Source organism: Hyperoodon ampullatus, assembly GCF_949752795.1.
Source record: "Hyperoodon ampullatus genome assembly, chromosome: 12".
In the NCBI taxonomy this organism is placed as follows: Eukaryota; Metazoa; Chordata; class Mammalia; order Artiodactyla; family Ziphiidae; genus Hyperoodon; species Hyperoodon ampullatus.
Genome location: NC_136925.1, coordinates 77534225 through 77547875, shown reverse-complemented (window position 1 = coordinate 77547875; position 13651 = coordinate 77534225).

The following is a 13651-nucleotide window of genomic DNA, read 5'->3' as shown; positions in this document are numbered from 1 at the left end:
CTGTTGCTCTTCTCACACTACAAATAAGAGGTTCTAGTAGTATAAGGATGACTATCAGCCTGGACACATTAGAAAGAAATATTTTAGTTTCAATGTTACCAGGAAACAACTAGATTAAAAAGTAGCATGCAGTATGTTACAGTCATAGGGAGCAAACATTTATGGTTCCATACCTAAACTCACCTAAAAATGAATATAAAGAAATCCATTTATCTTAGTAGTATTTCTTAAGTATTTAATTTGCTTCTCAGTCAAGTAAGTAACAAAATGGTAACAGTTTAAATTTACTCATGTTTATCTGGAACAAAGGTCCATATAGGTAAAGGGGAGTCAGGTGCAACAAAAAGGCAGCTCTAAGGTCAATTGTTTGAATTTTTACCCAGCAAACTCCCTCTGTCCACCTCCCCAAACAGGCTAAACTTCAGTTACTTCTCTAACTTCTGAGACAGTGTTTTGGAACTCCTGTTTTAACGTTTTTTTTTGTTTTGTTTTGTTTTTTTAACTCTGGCAAGTTAAGTTACTAAAATTTAAAAACACATGTTCAATAATTAATATAACATTCTAAGTTGGAGCCTAATAATTATAGGGGATTTGAAGTAAACAGTCCAATAGGTAGAACAGGAATCATTCAACTCCAGACACTGGTAACATTGACATTATTATAGAAAAGGAATTTGATTTAATGAGATTTGACAAACCAAACCAAACCAAACCCTGGATGGGCTACTTATGCTGATAATAGTCAACCCTTCCAAGGGGGAACTGTCTGCTTTACTATGCAACAAGAAATTGCCTGCACTCTAGGAAAAACTGCAAAACTAGGCCCAAAACACCAGTAGATTATTTAATGTTCTTTTAGCTTCCACCTGAGAATAAGATGCTACATATAACTTGGTCTACTGAGAAATGTTCCACTAAGAAAGAAACTAATATGAAGGAAATGAAATCTAAGACTACCTGCTAGAATAATTCCATAGAAAATTACAGTTCCTTAATCAGTGGTTCTCAAAATTTAGTTATACCTTTAGTATACTTGGATTGCTGGTTGAAGAGGCAGGTTTCCCCCACTTACTCCCAGAGCTTTTGGCTCCACTAGGTCTTGGGAGGGGCTCAGTCTGCATTTTAAACAAACCCTTTGAGTATTCTAATTAAGGTTACCCTTGGTCCACACTTTGAGAAACACTGATCTTAAAAAGTGAGATATCTTATAGGTGGTCCCTTCTATACTGTGATTCTACTGGGCAGTGTGCCCTGTCCAAAAGTATGAATTCTCTACCATTTTATCATTAACCTCCAATGAAAATTTGACAAGGAAAGTTCTGTTTACAAAACTCACTTATGAAAGTGAGTTTTTAAAAAAATCACTGACTTAATGAATAACATCTAACTGCCATGAAAGGAAAAAGTGAAAAAAAGAAAGGTTAACAACCTACTTAAAATTCTGCCTAGGACTAGACTTATATGTCACATAAAAGTGAATGCTACCCCAATGGTCTCTCCACAACCATTCATCTATGCTACATAAAACTACCAAATTAACCTCTCCTAAAACACCAATTCACCAAACCATTTTTCAGTTTGAGAACCTATTCTAAGTGGTTCCTCACAACTTAAATGATGAAATATGAACCTCTCAGCTCCTATGCTTAAGATTCTGGGTAACCCAGTCTCACTTAACCAACCAAACCATGTCACCTTACTCCTAGAGTGATCTTGCCAGCTCTGGTCAGATGGGTTTTACATCTTATCAACCTCTAAAGAGTCAACTACCGTTAACTGCAGTCTCCACTGCATTCCTTTTCTGATTAGCTGCAGCATTTCACACCTTCACCAAATACGGAAGCACTTGAGTATATTCAGTCTCATGTTTTATCACAACTGTTCTGTAGTATTCCACACCCTTCCCTCCCCTATTAACCTTCCAAGACCCTTGAAGGCAGTAACATCGAAAGAATTTCTCGCTATCTCCATGCCAACCCCATCAACTCCCACTCAAAACACGTCATAAAGAATCAGCTTGATAACCGCTGCCACAATTTCTGTATTTATTTATTTATCAAATTATATCGAATACCTGCAAATTAATTTATTAGACAAATGTCTGGGTAATCATTATACATCAAGCACTATTCCTAGGCACCAGGGCTTCACTTAGTAAACTGTCTTTGTCTTCAATTCTCTCTCATGTGAGTCCTTAAAACAGAAACAACTGATTTTTTCCCCCTTGCTACCAGCATTATAGCATTACATGAAGCCCTATAATACCTCTTTATTATAGACTCTGAAAGTTAGAGAGTTCTCTACTTTTATAAGTTACTGACATTGGTATTACAACTAAGATGAGAAGCTGAGGCATCATTTTCCCTCCTCCCCCACCCAAGACCAATAGCACTGAATTTTTTATTTGATCATAGTAACATCTTGAGATAAATTTAAGGTATGGAGTCTATTTCCTGTATGCCCTATTCAGTACCTGGTATATACGACCATGAGATGTTAGCTGCTAATAATTTTGATTTTAAAAGTTCCAAACTGAGGATACATATCATCTGTCATCATTAAAGATTTCTATCTCTATGATTATCTTTTTCTGAATTAATTAAAAAAGAATAGGTCTATAAACACGGCAAGCAGAGACTACCTATGGATGAACAACTCTCATAAGACTTGGTATTTATTTATCATCTTTCAAATGGGGTAAAATATACACAACATAAAATTTTACCACTTTAATGGTATTTATTTTTATATTAAGAAAATTGTTGAAATGATACTGTAATATTGACTAAAACATGGGATTCTTTCCTGCAAAAGAAAACTGCTATAGTTAACATCTGAATTTGGAAACTAATGTTACCAAATACCTTTTGCACGTTATATGTACTGCTACTGCTGACAAAAAAATTAAAATATGCTATTAATGGTTAAGTCACCTATATTTCAGGTAGTAAAATAAAATACTAAATATTATACTTCATAGATTTCTTGCATTTTCTTCAAATTCACAAATGGTTTCTAATAACGGTAGCAGATAATCTTTATTGAGAGTTTATTATGTTTCAGGTACCTGCTAATAAGTGCTTTATATGCATCACAGGTTTTTGTTTTCTTACTGAGGTGTAACTCACATACCATAAAATTCACCCTCTTCAAGTGTACAATTCAGTAGTCAAGTGTATTCACAAAGTTGTGCAACCATCACTACTAATTTGAGAACATTTTCATCATCCCAAAAAGAAACTGTGTACCTGTTAGCACCCTCCATTCCCCCTTCCCTCTCAGCCACTGGCAACCATTAATCCACTTTGTTTCCACTGATTTGCCTGTTCTGGTCACTTCATATAAATAAATCATACAATATGTGGTCTTTTGTGTCTGGCTTCTTTTACTTAAGCATAATATTTTCCAGGTTCAACAGCGTTGTAGCCTGTATTGGTACCATGCATTACTTTTTAAGACCTCAAAGTAAACACGTGAGCTAGACACAATAACTGGCTCTACATAAAAATCCTAAGATTGAGAGATGAAGTAACTTGCCCTCTTTGAGTCTCTTTGAACTCAGATTAGTTCACTGCACTTCCATGGAGATGCAGAAAGTATAAACACTATATGAATTACATACAAACTTATTATATAGAATAAACAAGAGTTGACCCTTGCACTGCACGGGTCTACTTATACTCGAATTTTTTTTGCAATAGTAGATACTACAGTACTAAGTGATCCGAGGTTCACTGAATCCACGGATGTGGGACTTTGGATACGGAGGGCCGACTATAAGTTACACACAAATTTTTGACTCTGTGGAACCCCCCTGTTGTTCAAGGGTCAACTGCACATATTTTTTAAAAAACTGCCACCTACATCAGTTACCATGAGTAAAAGTCATAATCTCTCTAAATTTTGTCTGTTTAAAAATACAGACAATGATCTCTGTGATGCTTTCAAACTCTAAATTCAAGTTGTTCTCAAAAACATTAAGGGTTTAATTACTTTCTCTTCAACTCTTTATCTAATTCGTAATCTTTCAAAATAATTCCTACAATTACACTCACTATAATAGACATCTCTCTATATTGTAGAGAATACTGCTTCATGTAATAAAGTACACAGTAAAAGGAACAGGGCAGGGCTTCCCTGGTGGCGCAGTGGTTGAGAGTCTGCCTGACAATGCAGGGGACACGGGTTCGTGCCCTGGTCTGGGAAAATCCCACATGCCGCGGAGCGGCTGGGCCTGTGAGCCATGGCCGCTGGGCCTGCGCGTCCGGAGCCTGTGCTCCACAACGAGAGAGGCCACAACAGTGAGAGGCCCGCGTACCGCAAAAAAGCAAAAAAAAAAAAGGAACAGGGCAACAGTATTAATAATATATTTCATATTATAAAAATAAACTCAGCATTACTTACATATCTGTAAATCCAATCTGTTTTTATAGCAACAAATCAGAAAATAAGGAACATCAGTTTTGGGGACTATAGAATTTTTTTTAAAAAGGTCACTCTGGAAAGATCCTGATAGGCACACATGTCGACTTTTATGGGATGAATTATAGGTGGGTTCTTGGCAAACCAGTATGGAACGTTTGTACAACTGAACACTTCTACTCACTGTAAATTTGCCAGGAGCAGTCAGTAGAGAAACTTTTTAGCCTTTTTTGGTTTTTTGCTGATTTATTCAAAATTATCTGTCAGCATATTTGTTGGTGTGTCTGCCACAGTAATAATGTAGATGTAAATGGCAGCTGCAGTATGAAAACCCTGAATGAACACTGTCTGTATATGGAAGATACATGCTGAGTTGCTCAGAAAAAACAAATGGCAAATACAAGTTATAAAAGATTGAAGAAAGGGATTAAAGCAGTGTTGAATATATTTAATCTAATCAAATATTATCTTTGATCAGAAACAGCATTTTAAAGATGTCTAAAAATGTTGTTTTAGAATTTTAAAATTGTGCATTATAACTCTTTAATGGAAAATAACCAAAGGTGATAGGTGTTTTTTGCTTTAACATAGTGGGGGAGAAAGGATTTTTGAATCATAAAATTGCTCAGGTAAACAGCCCACTTTCTGGGTCCTATAAGACCAGCAATCGCTGTTCTAGAATAGCACTACAAAACAGAGCTTTTAGGAAGTGTTCTGCATCTGCGCTGTCCAACTGTGGAGCCACAAGCACACGTGGCTACTGAGCATTTTTAAGTGTGGGTGGTGTGACTGACGAACAGAATTTTGAATTTTTAACAATTTAAATAGCCATATGTGACTAAGCAGTTCCTTACTGAACAGTGCAGAAGTTGAATGAGAGGCAACATGCTGTAAAAGCGCCACACCACTCATGTTCTGGAAACTTTAAAAAGTGAGGGGGACTGGGGTTATTCATACTGAAGGAGAAGGACAATGAGGGAAAATAAACTTCCGAAGAATCTGAATGTGACTTCCAAGATTTTAGAGAGCCTCCTTCAAATCCATGCGCCAGGGCTCTGAATATAAAAAGAAAGGAAGAAGAAGGAAAGCAGAACCCACGAAGCCAGAAGGAAAGATTCTCTATGGTTACACAGGAATTGCCACTTAGTCATAATAGCTAACATTTATTAAGCAATCAGTCCATTTTAGATATTGTACTAAGCACTGTACATGTATTTTCATTTAATCCTCAAAACAAGTCTTCCAGGTAGATATATTTATTATCTTCATTTTATGGATAAGGATACTGAGACTTAGGGAGTTAAGTTGCTGAAATAATAATGCATCTTCTAACTGAAATCTAGCAGCAAGTGCCCTTCCTCTGTGATTCAGCTGCATCCTGTATATCCTTCTGTTACTGCAATTCACACATCATACTGAAATGTAGTTTACTGGCTGTTTCCCACTTAAAAGGTAAACGCCTTGAAGGCAGGGACTGTGTTGTCAATTCCTTACCATCATTCTCAACCACCTGCTACCACCAACTTTTATGTATCAAAGCACTTGAAATATATATACTCTTCAATAAGTATTTGCTGAATTTACTATGAATTTGTCTCTCTATTCCAACGATAAACCCATGTGGTAACATGCTTTTTCCAACTCTTACACCTCAAGCATTTTTATTTGAGTTTTAGAATCAAATTTAAATCTTAGCATTTAAAATAAAGGTTTGTAAATAGTTTCAAAGAATCTGGCAAGGAACTTGGAAGTTTAAATGTCTGATCAAAACATGTAACTTTGAGCTGTCTTGTTTTTTCAGACTCAATCAAAAAAATCAGATTTCCCATGCTTCTGGAAATTATGTTATAAAAATTTTAGTACTACAACTGAAATCCTACATTACACAAAAGTTGTGTCATATAATACCATTCACCCCTTATATGTTCATCTTAAAGCAGAGCTGAGTCATACTGCTTAAAGTAACTTTAAATAATAAAGCCTTGAGAGTTCCCACTCTTTTCATCTCATTTATCAATGACTTGTTTTTAGCCTTTCATACTTTATTAAATTATATTCACTCTTTATGGGCACACTGCTAGTATCCACAGGGTAAAGTGAGGCCAAGATAACCTTTGGGACCTCCCCCTCCCCAATCAGAAACGGCCAAAAGAAATCTAGGAATTCATGCCCTCGATCCAAATCCATAGCCCCACCCCCATCCCAAGAATTAATGAAATTCAACTTATAGACAAAATAGGAATAGTCACATGAGAAATGTACTCAAGGCTCTTGTTTACAAACATTATCAGAGATGGTATTAAATAAAACTCTTAAATACACCAAGTCCTTCTAGTTAAAAAATGATCTCTTTCTTTTCAGAAACAAGTATCACACAGGGCCTCTGCTGTTGTCTTATGAGAAATATAATTTTTTTTTTTTTTTTTTTTTTGTGGTACGCGGGCCTCTCACTGTTGTGGCCTCTCCCGCTGTGGAGCACAGGCTCCGGACGCGCAGGCTCAACGGCCATGGCTCACGGGCCCAGCCGCTCCGCGGCATGTGGGATCTTCCCGGACCGGGGCACGAACCCATGTCGCCTGCATTGTCAGGCAGACTCTCAACCACTGCGCCACCAGGGAAGCCCAAGAAATATAAAGAATATGTAACACATCATCAAATTTACCCTTGCCTTAAATTTCCATTTTACTTTTTTTCTTACCATTAAGCCTATTTATAAAAGTAGCTATCCTAGTCCTTAAAAACATCAAAAATGTGTGTATATATAGATATGTGTGTATATATATATGTGTATGTGTGTATAAACATATACATATATATTCCATTTGAACATACGAAAACCCACATTTGTTGGGGAAGAAATGAAGTAGAATCCTATTTCTCAAATTTTATCATTCCTACAAGTCACCTGAGGATCTTTTTAAAATGCAGATACTGACTCAGCAGGTCTGGGATGGAGCCTGGGATTCTGAGTTTCTATCAAGCTGCCAGGTGTGATGCTGAAATTGCTGGTCTAAGGCTTTGTGTAGCTAAGAACTAATTTCTCCAAATCTGTGATTTTCTTTGGACTCTTCTAATTTCTTTTTAATGTTCACTTATCCTTTCCACAAATTTTTACTGAAGGTATATATTATGAGGCAGGCATTTCACTAGGGGCATAAATAAGATCTGATCTCAGCCCTCAAGGGAGAGAATGGCCACTTTCCTAGGGGGAGCAGAAAAGGCTAAAGATGTGGCTCTCGCACTGAGTCTTGGAGATAAAGGGGAGTCCACAGAGTGAAGAAGAGGAGGATCCCATCTCAGGCAGAAGAAACAGCAAGACAGGCAGTAAAGCACTCTGGAGGAACTGCAGATTACATAAAAATGCCGGAACACATGGTGTTTGTGGTAGAGAACAGATAGGTAACTGGGGAAAGGTAAACAGAGTTATTAGATCATGGAGTCCAACATGCCACTGGTGACTTTAGAAAAAGCAACTTTAGTGGACTGGTGAGGTCAAAAGCAGACGACAGTGCACTGAGAATAAAAGGAAGAAGAAATTGAGACAAATGAAAACTCTTTCCAAAGATCTTACTCTAAAGCAAATAAAGAGGCCAGTAACTGGAAAAGGACAAAAAGTCAAGGGCAAGTTTTCATTTGTTTAATAAATGTGAGACACCTGAGCACATTAAACAGGAAAACTTGGGGTCAATGAAGAGAGAAAGTTTAAAAACACAGGAAAGAGATGATATTTGACGAAGTGGTGTCCTAAGTAAAACAGGATGAAGAGAATACCAAGAAATTCGCTTTGGACCTAAGGAGTGACACTTCTTCCTAAGACCAGAGAGTAAAGTTTCTAGTCCCAGCACTTCTGAATTTGGAGGGAGAATTCTTTGTCGCCAGAGGGGGTCGGGGGGCTGCCCTATGCACTGCGGGACTTTCAGCAGCACCCCTGCCCCTCATACTCACTGAATACCAGTAGTAATAGCAACCGCAGCCCTGCTGTGGCAACCAACAATGTCTCCAGACATCGCCAAATGTCCCCTGGGGGAAGGAGGGAGCAAAACCTTCCAGATTCAGAACTACTGGCCTAGAGGCACGGACTAGATCATTTTGACAAAGCTTAGAGGGAAACTGAAACAAAGTGGTTTCCATCTACCAGTTGTACCGTGAGAAAGGAGGAGGGTCCTCTGCTCAAAGTGGGGGAAAAGTATGCATTGCTATGGGTGAGAAAAAATTTGCAGTGATTTTGTGGGGAATGGGAGAGGCACATAAGCAGGGAAACAAAATCACCTGGGTATTAGAAATTTTTCTATTCTCCTAGGCCTAAAAAGCAAGTACACTTCCCTTTATGGGCTCTCCAGAAAACAGTACACAAAAGGACATGAGCTTGAATAATGCACCGAAAGATCTTTATCAAAATATTCTTAAAAATTTAAGGAAGTGAATCATTCTGAAAAGTGTTTCGACTCTTAGAAGAACCATCTTCTTGTTTACCAGAATAGAGATTTAGGGGTAAAAAGTGAATTGATCATTTTTTCAGAATATACAATCTTATCAAAGTTTTGTAAAGTCTTCATTAGGAAGTCTTCTGTTTTATTCTCGCACTCCTATCCATTACAACCATTACTTTGATTTTTATTTTAAGACACAAAAGTAAAACAATCTAATATTTTAAATGATGCATCACCTTTGAAAAACTGTCATATTAACTTCCATATGCTGGGTATAGTCCACATTAATATTTCTGCTCAGTGTAGAGAAAAATTTAATATTTATATCTAGGTCCCCAAATCTTAATTACTGCATACTTACAAAGTGACTGGTCAGAAGATGTTGTAACTAGCTACCTCACTTAAACTTATCTTCTAAAAACAGTCTTTATGACCTGAAAATCTTGTTTATGTTTTAACAACCTAATTTTCTGAAAATGTTGAAAGTATACTTTTCACAGCACACATTAGGCAGTTGCCCTTATACAAGTGAAAACAGGCCAGATGTATGATAATACCTCCAGTGTTTGTCAACATTATTTCCAAGGAAAGTAATCTGCAAAGAAATTTATCTCCCTTAAGAATCTCCCCAGGGCTTCCCTGGTGGTGCAGCGGTTAAGAGTCCGCCTGCTGATGCAGGGGCTGCGGGTTCATGCCCCGGTCCGGGAAGATCCCACATGCCGCGGAGCGGCTGGGCCCGTGAGCCATGGCCGCTGAGCCTGCGTGTCGGGAGCCTGTGCTCCGCAACGGGAGAAGCCACAACAGTGAGAGACCCACGTACCGCAAAAAAAAAAAAAAGAAAAAAAAGATATGGAACTTTGCCCCAGAAATTTTTCTCTTTTCCTTTTCCTGGATCCATAAACTTATTGTAGCACTTTCATGCGCAGCTAAGAGAACTGCAAATCTCCCTCAAGAGACTGCAGCTCAACACAAATATCTAGCACATTAAAATATGCTCAAACAATAATTCCAGATGTAATAGGCAAAGATTCTCACCTGCTAAAATAAACCTCAGCATAAGCGTATGTTCAGAAGTATGACTCTTTTTAGCTAGAGAGAAGCCTCGGCGGTGGCTATAATCTCACTATGGTTAGTTTCACTGCCTAAACAGAACTCCTCTCGGCTCCACAACCATCTGAAGCTGTTCTCAATACTGAATGATAAGCACTTTGTATATGTTACCACTTATCTTTCAAAGAAAGAAAATTCAAGTTGGGTTCATTTTCTGATCTGCTACATGTACTGATCTGATCAAGGACAAAACATTAAGCTGAAATTCCATATTCTAAAGACCAATGTGAACAACATCATTCAACTGCATTTCTAATTTGCAACATGATCTGCACACTTGAGGCCTCTATAAGATGAGCTCTGATAATGGGCATTATATCATCAGGAAAAGCCCAGGCACTTCACCCAAAATGACTACAAAATGGTGTGTAGGCCATTTTTCTCTCTTATCAAATGAGAAAGAATTTACTGAAGGCAAACACATTCTTACAGCAATCAGGGTTATTTCTAAAGCTGTTAGGTTATGTCTTTATTCTTCCCAAAGGAAATGAAAAGTGCACATGATTTGGAAACATGTTAAAAGGTATAAGAATTGAGAAAGGGAGTGTTAAGTGTAGTTAAAGAACAACTTAGATATAAATAATTCAATTACGCTTAACAAATCTAAGGATTTCAATACCTGGCCCACATTTTAAGCTACTGATTAAAAAAAACAACTCTTGTTGTCTATTTACTGTTGCAAATTACTAAATCAAATTACTTCAAAACCAACATTAAGGAAATAAAATTTCACTAGACACTTCAATCAACAAAGTACTGAGTTCAGTCAAGTTCCAAAGTGGACAAACTTCTGAGACTTATTTTTCTTAATATAAATTGGATCCAACCTCTGAGGGTGCTCAATACTAAAAAGTCAAAAAAGGCCATAAGCACTGATTTCCATGATGACTCATAATCTTAAAATATTTTATTCTAACATATTTGGATTACATAAACATGAAACCTTGACATAAAGGTTAACTTTCTCATTTCAAAAAGAAATCTGGGTATATTTAGGTGCTAAACAATGCTTGTTCTTTTCTTAAACAATCTGTGTTGGCCTCTCACTGGCTTTATTTTCTGTGGGAAATAATGCAAGTATGCTAGTCCTAATTCTATTCTCTTTTTCTGAGTTGTTTTCAATTTTCCTCCTCCAATGTAATTTAATTTAAAAAACTGTCCCCTTAATATTTAAAAAAAAAGTTTTAATATCGGAAACAAAAATTAACTGGGTTCAAAGGTCATGCCTTAGCATGTTTCTAATAATTACTTATAACAATTTTATTGACAAGGTTAAAGTAAACCTAAAACAAATGGCAAAGGATGTAATTATTCCATTTAACATCTTCATTAAGGATTCTTTTCCCTAAAAAGTTGAAAATAAGGCCAAAACACAATTGGGGCATTGTGACATCTATAAAACTAAGAGTCAATAAATAATCTTAACTATATTACTATTTTTGTTTTACAATACTTAAAATAATTCAGGAACAGAACCCGTAACTAAATTATGCAAGATGTGACTGCATCTCAAGTGAGGCACAGACAAAACAATATTAACTGAATGGTGTTAATCAATGGAAAGTAACATCAAGTAATGTCACCTTAAGAACTAAAAAACTATACACTGCGAACTGAGAAGATGCTGGGATAACTGTTTAAGAAAGGCATACAATTTTAAATGGTAAAATGCTTCAGGGCCAGAATGAAGAGGTTTCAGTTCTAATGCTAATAACTGTGACTAGCACTGGCCACCTAGAGAAATGTGGAAAATTCGTGGCTTAGCAAGAAAGAGTCCCTGGATAGATTAATGGTACCTGTCATAGTTGGACCTGTAAAGTATATACATCTTTTGAGGGAAGAAGGAAAACGCTGGTACACCTTCCATATTTCTGAACCTTGCTCTAGGTAAAAATCAGAGTGCTAGCACAAGGCAACAAATTCCGTTACTGATGGGTATCACAAAGCTAACTTCCCCCAGACTCAGGGTTCTTTCTACTGTGCAAGTTATAGGAGAAACGGCACCCTAAAATATGTGAGTTCCTCTCCTGGGGCTTCAAAGATTTTTAATGAAAGATGAAGGCTATAAGCTCAGAAGAATATGAGAAAGCCAGAAGCAAGAACGGTGCTAGGGCCTCAGCAGTCCTGTTAACAGAAGTGAATTCCAGATCATAAAATGCTTAGAGAGAAGGGTGTAGGAACAATCATGTTGGCGCAAAGGCACTGCGAACGTTATTAATTCTCATTTACTACGATAGACTGTAATACTAAAGAGGGCCCAAGGGTGTACATCAGACTGTCTGTGCAGGACCACCCATGAAATGTTCTTTCCTGGGTTAAATTCCAAAACCATATAAACGTCTGGGTTTTTTGCTTGTTTATCATCATCCCAAGAGGTCTACTGCTTGGGTTTCAAGTATGTACTCTAAATACATGATGAGCCAAACAAACTGCTTTTATTTTTCTCAATCCATTCTAGGCACAATGGCTCAATGAAATCATGTACTTCACTTTGAATTAATGTTTGATAAAAAGGAGTTTAGAATGGTGGTTCATAAATTAGAACATCCAAGAGGACGCCCATAAAACAGCCTTCAAAAAATTTACAAAAAATAAAAATAAAAGAAGAAAGGTTTCTTTTGGGTAGAACACTGAATATGAAACAAGTCAAAAGGCCACAAAGGGGCACATGCCTGCCCGCTGCTGTATCCCTCTCACTCATCTCACATCTCTGTCTTCTCTCTGAAGTCTTTCTTATTCAGTCTCAATTAACTTTTGGCGTCTTTGGAACCAGCTGGTGCGAAGAAAGAAGCTGAAGAAAATCCACAAAGTGAACCATAGTACTGATGCTACTGAGAGCACTGGACAGTAATTTTAGAGTACTATTAGGCTATAATAAACCAGAAGATGAATCATAACTCAAAAATCATTTAAAGCTACTTTTTTTTTTTAGCCAGCTATCAGAAATATTACTGCTTTAAAAATTAAAGGCAGCTCTCTTGCTCGCTCTCATTCTCTGAGAATACATTTAGTACTGAGTACAAACTAATTTCCAGTTATTGGGGCATTTAAAGGAGTCATTTTTCTTTCTTTTTTTTTTTTTTTTTTTTTGCGGTACGTGGGCCTCTCACTGTTGTGGTCTCTCCCGTTGCGGAGCACAGGCTCCGGACGCGCAGGCTCAGCGGCCATGGCTCACGGGCCCAGCCGCTCCACGGCACATGGGATCCTCCCGGACCGGGGCACAAACCCGCGTCCCCCCTAGGCGGACTCAACCACTGCGCCACCAGGGAAGCCCAGGAAGAGTCATTTTTCTAATAAGACTGAGTTGGCCCTGATGAGACTATATCAGCCTTTAAGGATCTAATTCCTAGGAACTACAAGTTTGCTAATCATGTGTGACTCAAAGCAGAGAAAGAAAAGATATTGCTTTTAAGTTGTCTGATTCCTGAGAGAATATTCAAGTACGATCATAAAAGGATCAAAAGAAAATCTACAAAGCTTGCTAAAGGTTGAGAAGGTGCCTGATATATACACATATGCATGTACATATATACATCTATGGGTATAAATTGTATTATAAATTGTATTAGATTATCAGAAACCATTTTGAAATGTTAAATTAAAAATGTGAAGTCAAGAAACAAAAGCAAAGACTACTCACTGAGCAACAGAAAAAATATATTCCATTAAAAATCAACCTGGCTCAACCA